The sequence below is a fragment of the Acomys russatus genome, chromosome 14, assembly GCF_903995435.1.
Source record: "Acomys russatus chromosome 14, mAcoRus1.1, whole genome shotgun sequence".
NCBI classification, from domain to species: Eukaryota; Metazoa; Chordata; class Mammalia; order Rodentia; family Muridae; genus Acomys; species Acomys russatus.
Window position 1 is genome coordinate 60,811,147 of NC_067150.1, and position 12,658 is coordinate 60,823,804.

Below are 12,658 nucleotides of genomic sequence, written 5' to 3' on the forward strand. Positions count from 1 at the left end.
GGGCAAGCCAACTCCTGTGTCACCGTGCTGTCCCCTTCTGTTCACCATCAGCTTCTTTCTTAGGGTGAGGCTCCTGCCGTTGGACTCTGCGACCTCCCACGGCAGCGAGGGGTCGTGAAGCCATGCTGTCGCTGGCCTTGCCACCTCAGCCCCGACATCTCCCTCCACATGATAGTCAGACTGGTGAAAACTCAAACCAGATCTTGACCATCACTAACCACAGGGGCTCGACAATAACTTCAAATTCATCTTAAGAACAAGATCTCTAGAATGGCCACAAGGTCCTTGGTGGCTTGTTGGTCCCCCTTTTGGCTAAGGTCCTGCCTTTTAGCCCTTGATGCTCTGACATAGAAGAGCTATGGTCCCATCCCCTTTGGTCCCATCCCTTCCCGCCTCACTTTACCCTGTTATCCCTGTGCTCATCTTTCTTTTATTGATACAATGCCTACTCTCTTTTATGCTGTCCCTTTTGGGGTTTCCCCGCCTCCTTCCAAGCAGTCACCAGTCTCTGGTTGGTTAATTTGAGTAGTTGTTTTTGTGTTAATGCTGGTCTCTACTTCTCAGGCAGGGTTACACAAAAGTAGGAATCATTTGTTCCTCAATGTATCTCCTGTGGGCCCAGAGACCAACTTAACAGGAACCCAGTAAATGTTTGTTGAATGAATAAATGTCTTAAAATTTCCTTTGTCTACCCATCCCACTCTTCAACTGGTAACCACTAGTTTGAAATCAAAAGCAGAAGGAAAATTGGAAGCTTGCTTGTGACAATGCATTTTTGAGCTGAATAGTTTGTTTTCTGCCTCTTTTTTTTTTAAATTAAAAAATACATCTGAGACTTTCACACATAAGTACAGTATTCATCTTAAGTCTTTACAGCCTTCCCTCTTCTCACTCCAACTCCTCGTGTGTCTCCCTCCTCTCTCAAATTCATGACCTCTTCTTTAATTATTGTTACATATACATGCAGATATGCATATATCAATACAACCTGCTTAATCCATTGAGTGTTGCCCATATGCATGTGTGTGATTAGGGCTGACCATTTGGGGTTGGATGACCTGTCAGGGGGGGCGTGTCCCTGGAGGAGACTGATTCTCCCTTGCTCAGTGGCCACTGATTCCCTGAAGCTCTTCATCTAGAGGTGGGGCCTTTTGAGGTTCTCTCCATCCATGCTGGCATATCAACCGGTGTTGTCATTGTTTGGGTTTTGCTTAGGCAGCCATATTGCTGAGACTTCACAGGTGCAGGGTCCTTGTCATAGACAGCAGACATCCTGGTCCTCTGGCTCTTACAGTCTTGCCACCCCCACTTCTGTGACGTTCCCAGAGTCTTGGGTGTGGTGGTTGTGTGGTAGACACGTCACATCACCCCAAAGCCAGTTGTTCTGTGCATTTTGTCTTGTCTCTGTCTTAGTTCAACCATACCAGCCTTGAGAGCATTGCTGCTGGTCTCAGTTTTGAAGGGAAAGAGGAGGAAGCATTATAACTGTATTGGAGGCTCACCTGGGTCCTTGTAGGAAAGGGAACAGGGGTGGCATGATGTGGCTGTGGGGGGAAGAAATGGGAAAAAAGTACTTTAGGAACTTTATCAGAGCCACACATGGTGCTAGGCCTGTCATCCCAGCTTTTCCTGTGGCAGCGACAGAGAGTTGGGAGTTCGAGGCTGTCCATGGAGCAAGTTGAAGGCCATCTTGAACCACACAACTAGACCCTGTTTCAAAAATTCAAAATCGGAAGAATTTTAATAAGAAAAGGGAAAATAGGAAGAGCAGGAGGGCAGGCTGAAAGAAGGAAGAACACTAATCGGGTTCTTAAATGCAAGGGTTTTTCAGGGCAATGACTGAACTCTAGACATGGGGTTTCAGTCTGGTAATGAGCCACCCCCTGTGGCTTTCCCCTTCCATGAACATCTTCTCTGTACCCACCCTCACCCATGCACAAATTAAAAATAAAATAAAAATTTCTCCTAGGGAGAGAGGTGTGACTGGAAACTTCTTCCTCTTTGCTAACTTTTACCCCTCATGCCTTTAGCATGTGGAGACCGGGGAAGGGGGGTCCGGGGCGTCAGTCACCAACACTAAGGTGAGGCTTGTCTTATGAAAGAAAATGACTATCCTGCTCTGTTCAAAAGGAAACTCACACTGTAATCTCTTCCACCTGAGAACTCGAAATTATTGTTTTTTCCATTTGACTCATGACAAATTGAACACGTACAACAATGTATCCATTCTTTCCCCCTCCTCAGCCGTGTTTAAATGGGCTCTCTGAAAGAAGAAACAGTAGCGGTGATTTTCTTTAACTTTTCCATTCAGGGGTTGGTGGAGTCTTGCTTTACTGTTTTGCTTATTGTGAAGGAAGGGTGTGGATTCTCACGCTGCACGTTGCCTGTGTGTGGTTGGAAAGAATGCCTCTGGCACTGACACTGCGGGTGTCACATCAACACGTCTAAGATCCATCCACTCCCTATCGTGTGGTGGAGGGTTACCATTCACGGCTTGTGATCGGTGAATTTTTTTTTTCTTTTAAAAAGAAGTAACATCTGCGTTTTGAACACGAATTTTAAGCAGGAGGACCTAGACGCGTGAGGCAAGCCCTCGGAAGCCGACTGACTGTGTTTTACGCCATTAATTACTGCTGCTTATCAAAGTGCCGTCTCCAAGCTAATTGCTGAGTCCCAGGGGGTCTCACTAAGATGAGCTATGGCCAAGAATAAACAATAAAACCCCAAATCAGCAGAGGTGGCTGGTTTAACGTGCTGAAGAGCTGCTAGCCATCTTCATGTGACGTTAGGTGAGCAGAAGCTGGCCATGGATAAATCGATTATTTGAGGGCGTTCCTACCACGATGAGGGACACTAACCTGTCTCCCCCTGAGGTCACAGCTAAGCCCAGCACACCCAGATGCCACTTCTACATTGCTGTGGGCAAAATTAACCTGAAAACATAGCAGTTCAGATTTTAAAATTTTTCTTTCAGGATGGAAACAGAGCTACCTGACTTCCCCACACACCAACCATTCCTAGGCCGGGTAGGTCGAGGTGCCTCTAGCTGCCATTGCCAATAGACAGCTTTCCCGACACTTCTGGATTTCCAATCTGCTGCATTCTTCAGCCATTCTTCAGCCTCCAGTCTGCTGTCTCCTGACTTTTTTTTTTTTTTTTTTTTTTAACATTTATTTTTTAAAACTCACACATAAAGGGCAAATCATATGACTCTTTTGGTAAAACACTAGCCTTCTGTGTGTTAAGCCCTGGAACAGTTGACTGAGATGCCTATTTAGCATAACAAACTGAACCTGGCTGCCAGGTTCTCCCAGCATCCCTCTTGCCCCTACCTGTCACAGGGCCTTCCTGGCTGGGATACCCTGGTCCCCTAGCCTGAGCTCTCCAGCCCAGGATGCTGGGCTGCTCTTCCCTGTATAACCAGCCATTTTGGTTTTCCCACCCCTTTTGTACCTTTGGCCTCCTGCCTGCCACTTAGTTCTGCCTTGTTCCATCTCCCCTCATGGCCCAGCTCAGCTGGTCATGTCCACTCTGGACTCTCCCAGCTGCCCCTGCTCCTGGTTGTGCTTGCCCACATGTGTATAACAAGCGCTCCCCCCGCCCCCCTTACCCAGGAGCAGCTACATCCTTTCCTTTCTGTTTTTATTTCTGTTTCTTTTGGTTTTTTTTCATTCAGTGTGCTTGGTCACTCAACATTGCAATAAATGGTGGCACACACCTATAATACCAGAACTTTGTCATATATATATTTAAATGACAACAGCATTTTTTTTTTTTCTTTAAATTTAAGGGCAGATCTCATACCCAGCAGTAGGTGGCCAGCACAGAAGTTCTTTGTCTCATAATGTTTTGTTCGTGCATTGAAAAAAATTTACAGCCCTTTTCATACGTATTCTGGCTTCCAGCGTTGTATTATTATGGGATTCCAATTTGTACAAATGTGTGTCTGCATCCATGTGCTTCTCATGCTTTCTCTTCATTTATTTTGTCCTATTTCAGTTTGTTTTTGTTTTATCTTGTTATATTATTTCTTTATTACTCTTCTCAAATTATATATATATATACACACACACACACACACACACACACACACACACACACACACACACACACACACACATATATATATATATATATATATATATATATATATATATGTATGTATGTATTTCAAGATCAAGTTTCTTTGTGTAGCCTTGACTGTCCTAGACTACCTTTGTAGACCAGGCTGGCTTTGAACTCACAGTGATCCGCCTGCCTCTGTCTCCCAAGTGCTGGGATTAAAGGCGTACGCCACCATGCCCGGCCTTCAAATTATATTTTTATATTTATAAAATAAATGTATTTATTATTTTGTTCTTTAGATGTCTGTTTGTTTTCTAAGTAGAGACAGAAAGAGTACAGATTCAGATGGGGATAGGGAGGTTCATCAGAGGAGTTGGGGAAGTAGAAATTATAATCAGAATATAGTGTATAAAAACCTGTTTTCAATTAAAAGAAGAATAAATGGAAAATTTTGTTTTGCTTTTGTTGGTTTTTTTGTTTGCTTGTTTTTTGAGACAGGGTTTCTCTGTGTGGCCTTGGCTGTCCTAAACTTGCTTTGTAGACCAGGTTGCCCTAGAACTCACAGAGACCAGCCTGTCTCTGCCTCCCAAGTGCTGGGATTAAAGGTGTGCGCCACCATGCCGACTAAAAGGATTTTTTTAAAAAAATTGTGTAAGTGGGACCGTAAGAACAATGTTTTTCTTGGCCTGGCTACTTTTACAGGGCACAACCACTTTCTATTCTTTCCATTATATCACACATGAAAAGATTTTGTCTTCTGGGTCCAGCCAGATGGCTCAGTGAGTAAACATGTTTGCTGCCAAGTCTGACAACCTGAGTTCTATGCCCAGGACAATCATGGTGGAAGGAGAGAACTGCTTTCCACAAGTTGCATCTGATCCCTACATGTGGCCTGTGTCATGGGTGCGAATTTGTGTGCACACATATGCACACAAAATAAAAAAGAATTCAAATGTAATACAAATTATTTTTGAAATAAAGAATGAAAAAAATATTTATTGCACGTCCTCATGTGGTAACACTGGCTCATTTTATGTCCCCCATGCAAGTACTAACCTGGCCCGACCCTGCTTAGCTTCCCAAGATTAGACACGATTGGGCATAGCCAGGGTGGTGTGGCCATAGACTCATTTTATGTCCCTGGATGGATGGATGGAAGGATGGAAGGATGGATGGAAGGATGGAAGGATGGAAGGATGGATGGAAGGATGGAAGGATGGATGGATGGAAGGATGGAAGGATGAATGGAAGGATGGAAGGATGGATGGATGGATGTGTGTGTGTGTTCTGTATTTTTGTGACACATGTGTGTGGACATGGATCTCAAACTGAAGTTTTCCTGCTCATACAGTGAGTGCTCTTACCCGCTGAGCCATCCCCTGGTCCTCATCTTGACCATGGGACAAGATATTGAGTTGGTAAATCTATTGGGAAAACATTCCCCAAGGGGTTTCTCTTTTCTCTAACCGGCGGGTGAAAAAGACCAACCTTCAGGTTTGGGGTTCAGGTCTTTCCTTCCACCATGGAGGGTCATGGGGATCATACTCAGGTGGTTAGGCTTGGTTAGCAGGCTCCTCTCCCTGCTGAGCCACCTCACCAGCTCCAAAAACACAGCTCCTGCCACTTCCAATCAGCCCCCAGGAACATTGCTTTGCCCCCAGGAACATTGCTTTTCCTGGAGCAAATCCTGGAAAATACAGATGGCCTCAGACAGGAAGACAAAGAGACAAGACAGAGTGAGAGAGGCAAAAGCAAGGAAAGGGAACTCTGAGGAAGGAGAGAGAGGGGATAGCAGGAGAGAAACGATGAGGAAAACAGAAGGAAACCGAGAGACAAGAGCTGTGGAAACGCCCATGGTTGGTCAGGGAGGGGAAACAGACTGCGTCTGAGAGCTGCCCAGACACCTGTGCGTTGGATTGGGGCCCAAACAAAGGTTTTGTAAGCGTGATCTTCCTTGAAAGTTGGTTTTATAAGCCACCATCTTCCCTGGAAGTTAGTATCTGGAGGCCTCCCTATCTCAGGCCAGACTTTCCCTAGTGGGCGTGAGAAAGCAACTGTGGGTGCTTGAGGCCATTAGATGCCGAAGTCACCTCCAAAGGCAGCAGGCCCTGCCCTGGACCTGCTCCTTCTGAGCAAGTGTCATTTCACCAAGCCATGGGCAGTGGGGTGTGATGGGATAGAAGCCATTCTCCTGTTTGGCTTTATGGAAACTAGTCCATCTCGCGGGTAAGAATCCGTTTTCATTCCGCCCCCCTCCCCCCACTTCTCAGCTGAGGATGCTACTGCGTCAGGACCGAATGCTCCCTCCCCAGTTTAACAGCACAAGGGCAGAGCTGCCCACACTGACACACACTAGCCGTTTCAAAGGATGACCCTCCGGTGGAGATGTGGAGCGGGGCAGGGCATGCGCGTTCCTGGGGTGCGCACTGGACCCCTGTGTGGCTCCCTGAGCTTTGTTCCAGGCAGGTCCAGCTGGCGCTACCGCTTCCTCGCTGTCAGCACGCGGCAAACAGAAACGAGGATAGCTCGGGGTTCATCCAGACGTGGATATTACAGGTAGAGACCAGTGAGGTGATGGCGCAAGTATTCCTTTAGGATTCTGATGTCAGACAGGAGCTCGTCGGCTCCGAAGCTGTCAGATCTGCCTTAATTATGATTAATAACATACCACATACCTGAGAAGGCTTCCCCCGCCCCCTCTCATGCTGACTTTCCTAAAATGTCTTTTTGCTAAACATTATCTCGGGAATCGGTGTAGGCATAGCTGTAGGAACAGACTCGGGTGACGCCTCTACGTGCAATGGAGCTTAACACAGTTGTGCGTGGCTGGGTAGGCTGGCTCCAACACTGTATATTGTCTGATCTTCATTTCCCCTTTCCCTTCCTTTCCCCCATCCCACTTTCCCACCTACATTCTTCATCACTTTTCTTTTCTTTTCTTTTCTGGAACTGGTCTACATATTGTACCCCAGACTGGCCTACAACTCACTATATGGCCTGTGCTAGCCTGAGACTCACAGCAATCCTCCTGCTTCAGCCTCTGAAGTTTGGGAATCACAGGCATAAAGTACACACTCGGCCTCTTTTCTGTATAATTTGTAGTTCCGCCATGCAGAAAGAATGTCTCTGCTACAAGCAAATTTTAATGTGGTCAGAAATTAGCTTGTTGTCTTTAGAGAAGGCCAGTGCACGTTTTCTGTCGTTGTCCCTCCAGGAAAAGGGCTGCCACAGCTTCTGAGGTGAGGAGCTGTGCTGTGCCTCTAGAAGGAAACAGATGGGGGTGAGCATGGTGTTCCTGTAACAGTGAGGGAGGACTTGGAGAAATTGGAAACAGTGGCGAAACAGGGAGGGCAGAACTGCACCAGCAGCTGGAGAGCAGTTGGCAAACCTGTGTCTCGATGTGCCTTCTGCGGCTGTGATAACATACCGCGGCCAGAGCAACTTGTGGAGCAAAGGGTTTATGTGGCTTACGTGTCCCAGGCTTGTCCTGTCACTGAGGGAAGCCAGGGCACGAACTCAAGCAAGGCGTCGATGAAGCAGGGACCGCGGAGGAACTCTGCCTCCTGGCTTGCCTGGCACGGCTTGCTCAGCTGCCTTTCTTATACACCTTGGCATCCCAGGGTGGCACCAGCTACTGTAGGCTGGGCCCGCCATCTCAATCTTTAGTCAAAAGTATGTACCCTAGATTTGTTACAGACCCATCTGATGCAGACATTTTCTCAATTGAGATTCTCTCTCCCAGATGACTCAAGCTTGTAGCAAACCAACAAAAATCCAACCAGTGTACCTGACTTGCAATTCCTCTTCTTCCCTCCCTCCTCCCTCCCTCCTCCCTCCCTACCTGCCACCCCTTCTCTCTCTCTCTCTCACACACACACTCACACATACAAACTCTCACACATACACACTCTATTTTACTCTCTCACTCACACACTTTCTCTCACACACACACAAACATGCATGAATACATACACACATACACAAGCATGCACATCTACATATACTCACACACGCATACACACATACACTCACACACATATACACACTCTCCTTACTCTCTCACATATCCACACACACTCTTACACACATAACACACACTCTCTTTTACTCTCTCATGAATACACACTCTTTCTTACACACATACACACATACACTTTCTCACACACACACACTCTCACAAACACACTTGTAAGTAAAACAACAATGACTTTCTGTGAGTGCTCTATGTGATAACACATAGCCAGCTCTGTGTCACTGGTGTAGAAAAGGATACTCGGAAGTGTGCGTGTAGGAGACTATTGTGAAGAGGCTGTGTATTGATGTGTACAGGACTTGTCTTCACTTCCTGCAGCACAGACACATCATTTGCTTATTCGTGTTACGTTCCTGGAGTGGCTCACGTGGGCGCAGTGCTTTGCCCTGCTATTTCTACCTATCCCAGGGCGGGTTTGCACCTGACCTCAATCTTTAGTAGATAAAATCACCAGGCCTTGGAAATCAGGCTCCTTCTTGGGCTTAATTGGATGGTTTACGCTCTGATTGGCTGCTGTGGAGCCAATCAGTCAGCAAGAGTGCTCATTCGTTCTCTGGGAATTGTGGGAGCCACCCGATCTTCTCAGCAGCCAATTCCCTCAGAAGGACATTTAGCATGGACCAGAACAGCTGCAGGGCTGGGGTTGTGGGCATAGCCACAGAGGTCTGGACAAATGCAGTACCGTCTTTCCATGGGCAGTGTGAGGAGAAGCAGACTGCCCTCCTGCTGCGGACAATACATTTGAATTGCACGTGCCTGCTTGTCAAGACAGAGACTGATCACGTCGATGGAAACAAAAAAGCTCCCCTGGAGGGAAGCAAGGGTGCACAGGGACACGCAGGAATAACCATGTGGCCACCTGTGACAGGCCTTCTTGGAGATGTGAGTGGCGGGTACATTCCAAACCTACTTGGCTGTGAGGTCCCTAAGAAAAGGCCTGGGTCTCACTCACTCACTCACTCACTCACTCACTCACTCACTCACTCACTCACTCTTGCATGAAGAGATCCAGGTCTTGTGTGGCACATTTACTGAGTGAATAAATAAAACACTTATTCTAACAGAGAATCAAACATTGCTCACAGCATATATTTACCCAAAACTTAATATTTATCCCATGAATATTCATTTCCCTTATTCTCTTTCACCCATTGTAAACTTATTTTTGTGTAGCGGGTAGGGGTGCTCATGTGGGTGTGGGTGTACACATGCATGCTTGCATGTGGGAGCCAGAAGACAACCTTGGCTTGCCTTGGGTGCCTCATACCTTTTGTTTGAGGTAGGGTCTCCCCTTGGCCTGAACGTTTGCCGTGTAGGCCAAACTGGCTAGTGTTTGAGTTTTGGGGCTCCGCCTGCGTCCACCTTCCATCTTGCTGTTGTTAGAATTCCAGGCCTGCGGCATGCCCAGGTTTTTATTTGGGTTCTGAGGATCTAAACTCAGGTCATCACAATTGCATCACATTAGCAGCTGAACCATCTCCCCAGCCCATAACCTTCATTCGTAACTCTATCCTCAGGCAAACCCAACCCCACTGGGTACACGGCCAACATGTACAGCTTCATGCTGGACCCGGATAGTCTCAAGGGGCTCACCTTGGCGAGTTAGTCGTATAAATGTTGGAGTGTGGTTCTTTTTGTTTTGTTGTGTTGTGTTGTGTTGTGTTGTTGTTGTTGTTGTTGTTGTTGATGATGATGATGATGACAGGGGCTAGAAAGATGGCTCACAAATTAAGAGCAGTGGTCATGGGTTTTATTTCCTGTGCTTGTGGAATATATGAATGTGATGGGTTTTTTTTTTTCAATATGTGAAGAAAACTTGTGCTAGTGATCCAAGCACAAGGCAGATACCGCCCCTTCCTTCCCAAAGGCGTGTACAACAGGTCAGCGTCAGAGACAGGCTATATTAAAGTGTGAAGGACCATCTGACTTGGCCGTGGATGAGCAAGGAAGCTTCTGCAGAGAAAATAGCCCTCTGTTCAAACGTGAAGGACTCGCTCGGTCTGAGACATGGACGCCATCAGAGCCCTCCCACGGCACCTTGACTTCACCACTAGGGTGGGCCAACCCAGCTGCTGGCATGAGTTGGGGTTTTCTTTTGTTCTAGCTAGGCACATGTTGCTTTTTAGAGGCAGCTCACAAGCAGTGGCCAAGGAGAGGAAGTAGATGAAGACCTCAGACTCCTGGCCAGGGGCTTGGCCATCAGCTGCCCAGTGAACCTCAACAGTCTTCTCATCTTCCTGTCCTTCTTCCTGGATCACTTCCTCCCCACGTCCCCTGCTTGAAAATTACCTTAGAAATCCTTGATTCAGTTCCCTGGTAGAAGGATCTAACACCAGTTGGGGTGAGCAGAAGTGTCTTGTTTTCCCCTTAAGTGGGTTGTCGTAGAAATAGCAGTGGTGTCCACAACCACAGTTCCCTAGGACTACACACACACACACACACACACACACACACACACAGACAGGCAGAGGTGGGGAGGGAGGATTTTGCATAAGTGTTGAAATCTTATAATTTCTTGTACAGCAAGAGCAGCTTATGCAGGAACTGCATTCTTGATCTTAAGCCATATTCTAGATCCGTCTGATTATCTGATGTTCTAATCAGATACCAAACGTCAATACAGGAGGGAAAAAAAATCCCCAATTTCATTTGTGAAATCAAATGTTTAAAAATAGATCTGTAAAATAAAATAACAGTGACCTTGAGCTGGTGTTTAAGAGCAAACACCTGAACAGCCGTTCAGGAATAGAACGACCTTGCCTTGGCCTTCCCCCGCTGTCTGCTTGACCGGGCAGGACAAAACCATGTGTGTGGCTTCTAAATAGGTTTTCCTCCCCACATCGCTGACCTGCTGTGTTTTTCGAAGGGGAAAAAGTCTTCAGAAAAGCCTGTGCTGCGTCAAACTTTGAGAGCTCTCTCTTGGGCTGGTGTCTTACCGGACCCTGACGATCTCAATATTTCCTGCATGCTAAGCAGACAATTGTCAGCCACTTCCTCTGCACGAGATAGTTATAAATGCCGTTTATGGTCCTGCTACGACAACTGTGAAGGACATGCCGAAGAATTTATCACAGGACTTTCCGTCCACCCGCAGAATACCTAATAAGATTCTAAATGACCCAAGATGATAATAAGACCTAGCTTGTAGCAATAAGGCATTAATAAACTGTTCTTTTTCAATAAGGGAGACTCCGGCATCATTACCCTGACATATTTGTTTTGCTTATATTTTGTGAGCAAAGTAGGGCTGCTGGATTGAATAGTAAATTTATAAAAGCCCGTGAGGTATGAGGAATACAGCCCACGTGAAGGGGGACGTGCAGGCTAAAGCCAAGAGCACAGTGTTTGCCCACGACTTCCAAGTGCTGAGATCCCAAAGCCATCGATTCTAATTTTTCCATGCCATTTGCCTTTGTATTTAAAATTTATATAAGAAAAATATATTGCCTGCTGTTGACCACAAGGCCATCATTCAAATGAAGAAATTTAGTAAAATCATAAACCAAGAGCGTGTGTATAAAGAATGAGTTGAGAATACAGAATTCAAAATGAGGTCTGGGATCCGGCTGGTGCCCCTTGCTTTGAAAATAAAACCATTTAGTGTTGAGTTAATTAAAAATATGGCTCCTGCTTGTTATCACTTGGCTGTTCCTATCGAGGGCCAGTGGCAGAGATTCAAGGCTCCCTACTAGTCATTTTTCTAACAGTGCATTACAAAACTCTCAGCCCCTCCCTTATCTTGTAACCGCCCCCACCTTAATTTTTGTCTTGCTGTTTATTCATATTGTCTTTAGTGACACTATACATAGATAAGACCTCCCACACTCTGAAGGCCTTCACTTTATTTATAGATTAGCCTTATGCCTGGAAGCTGTCTTCCAGTGGGTTACATTTATCCTGGCGTAGCTGTGAGATGGCTTAGTAGGTAAAGGTACTGGCTGTGCGAGCCTGACAACCTGCGTTTGATCCCTGGAACCCACAAAGAGCCAGATGTGGCTAACCTCAGGACTCACCTGTATAACCTCAGGGCTCCCCTGTATAACCTCAGGACTCCCCTATATAACCTCAGGGCTCACCTATAGAACCTCAGGATTCACTCACCTATATAACCTCAGGGCTCCCCTATATAACCTGAGGATTCACTCACCTATATAACCCCAGGACTCACCTATATAACCTCAGGACTCACTCACCTATATAACCTCAAGGCTCACCTATATAACCCCAGGACTCACCTATATAACCTCAGGGCTCACCTATATAACCTCAGGACTCCTACAATGAGATGGGAGGAGAATCCCTAGGAAGCACAGGGATTGGCGGTAAAGCAGAAACCCATGAGGCCCTGCCTTAAGCTGGAAGGTGAGAACCCACTCCTGAAAGTTGCCCCCACCCATGCACACACTTAGTTAGCTGTATAGTATACAATCCCACACGGACAGGTTTTTTGGTTTTTTGGTTTTTTTTAATGTTTATCACAGCAATTTTCAGAATTTGAATTTGTAGTGGAAGTTTTGGTTTCTTTTGAAACTCAGTTATGTTATGTAAATATGTTTTGTT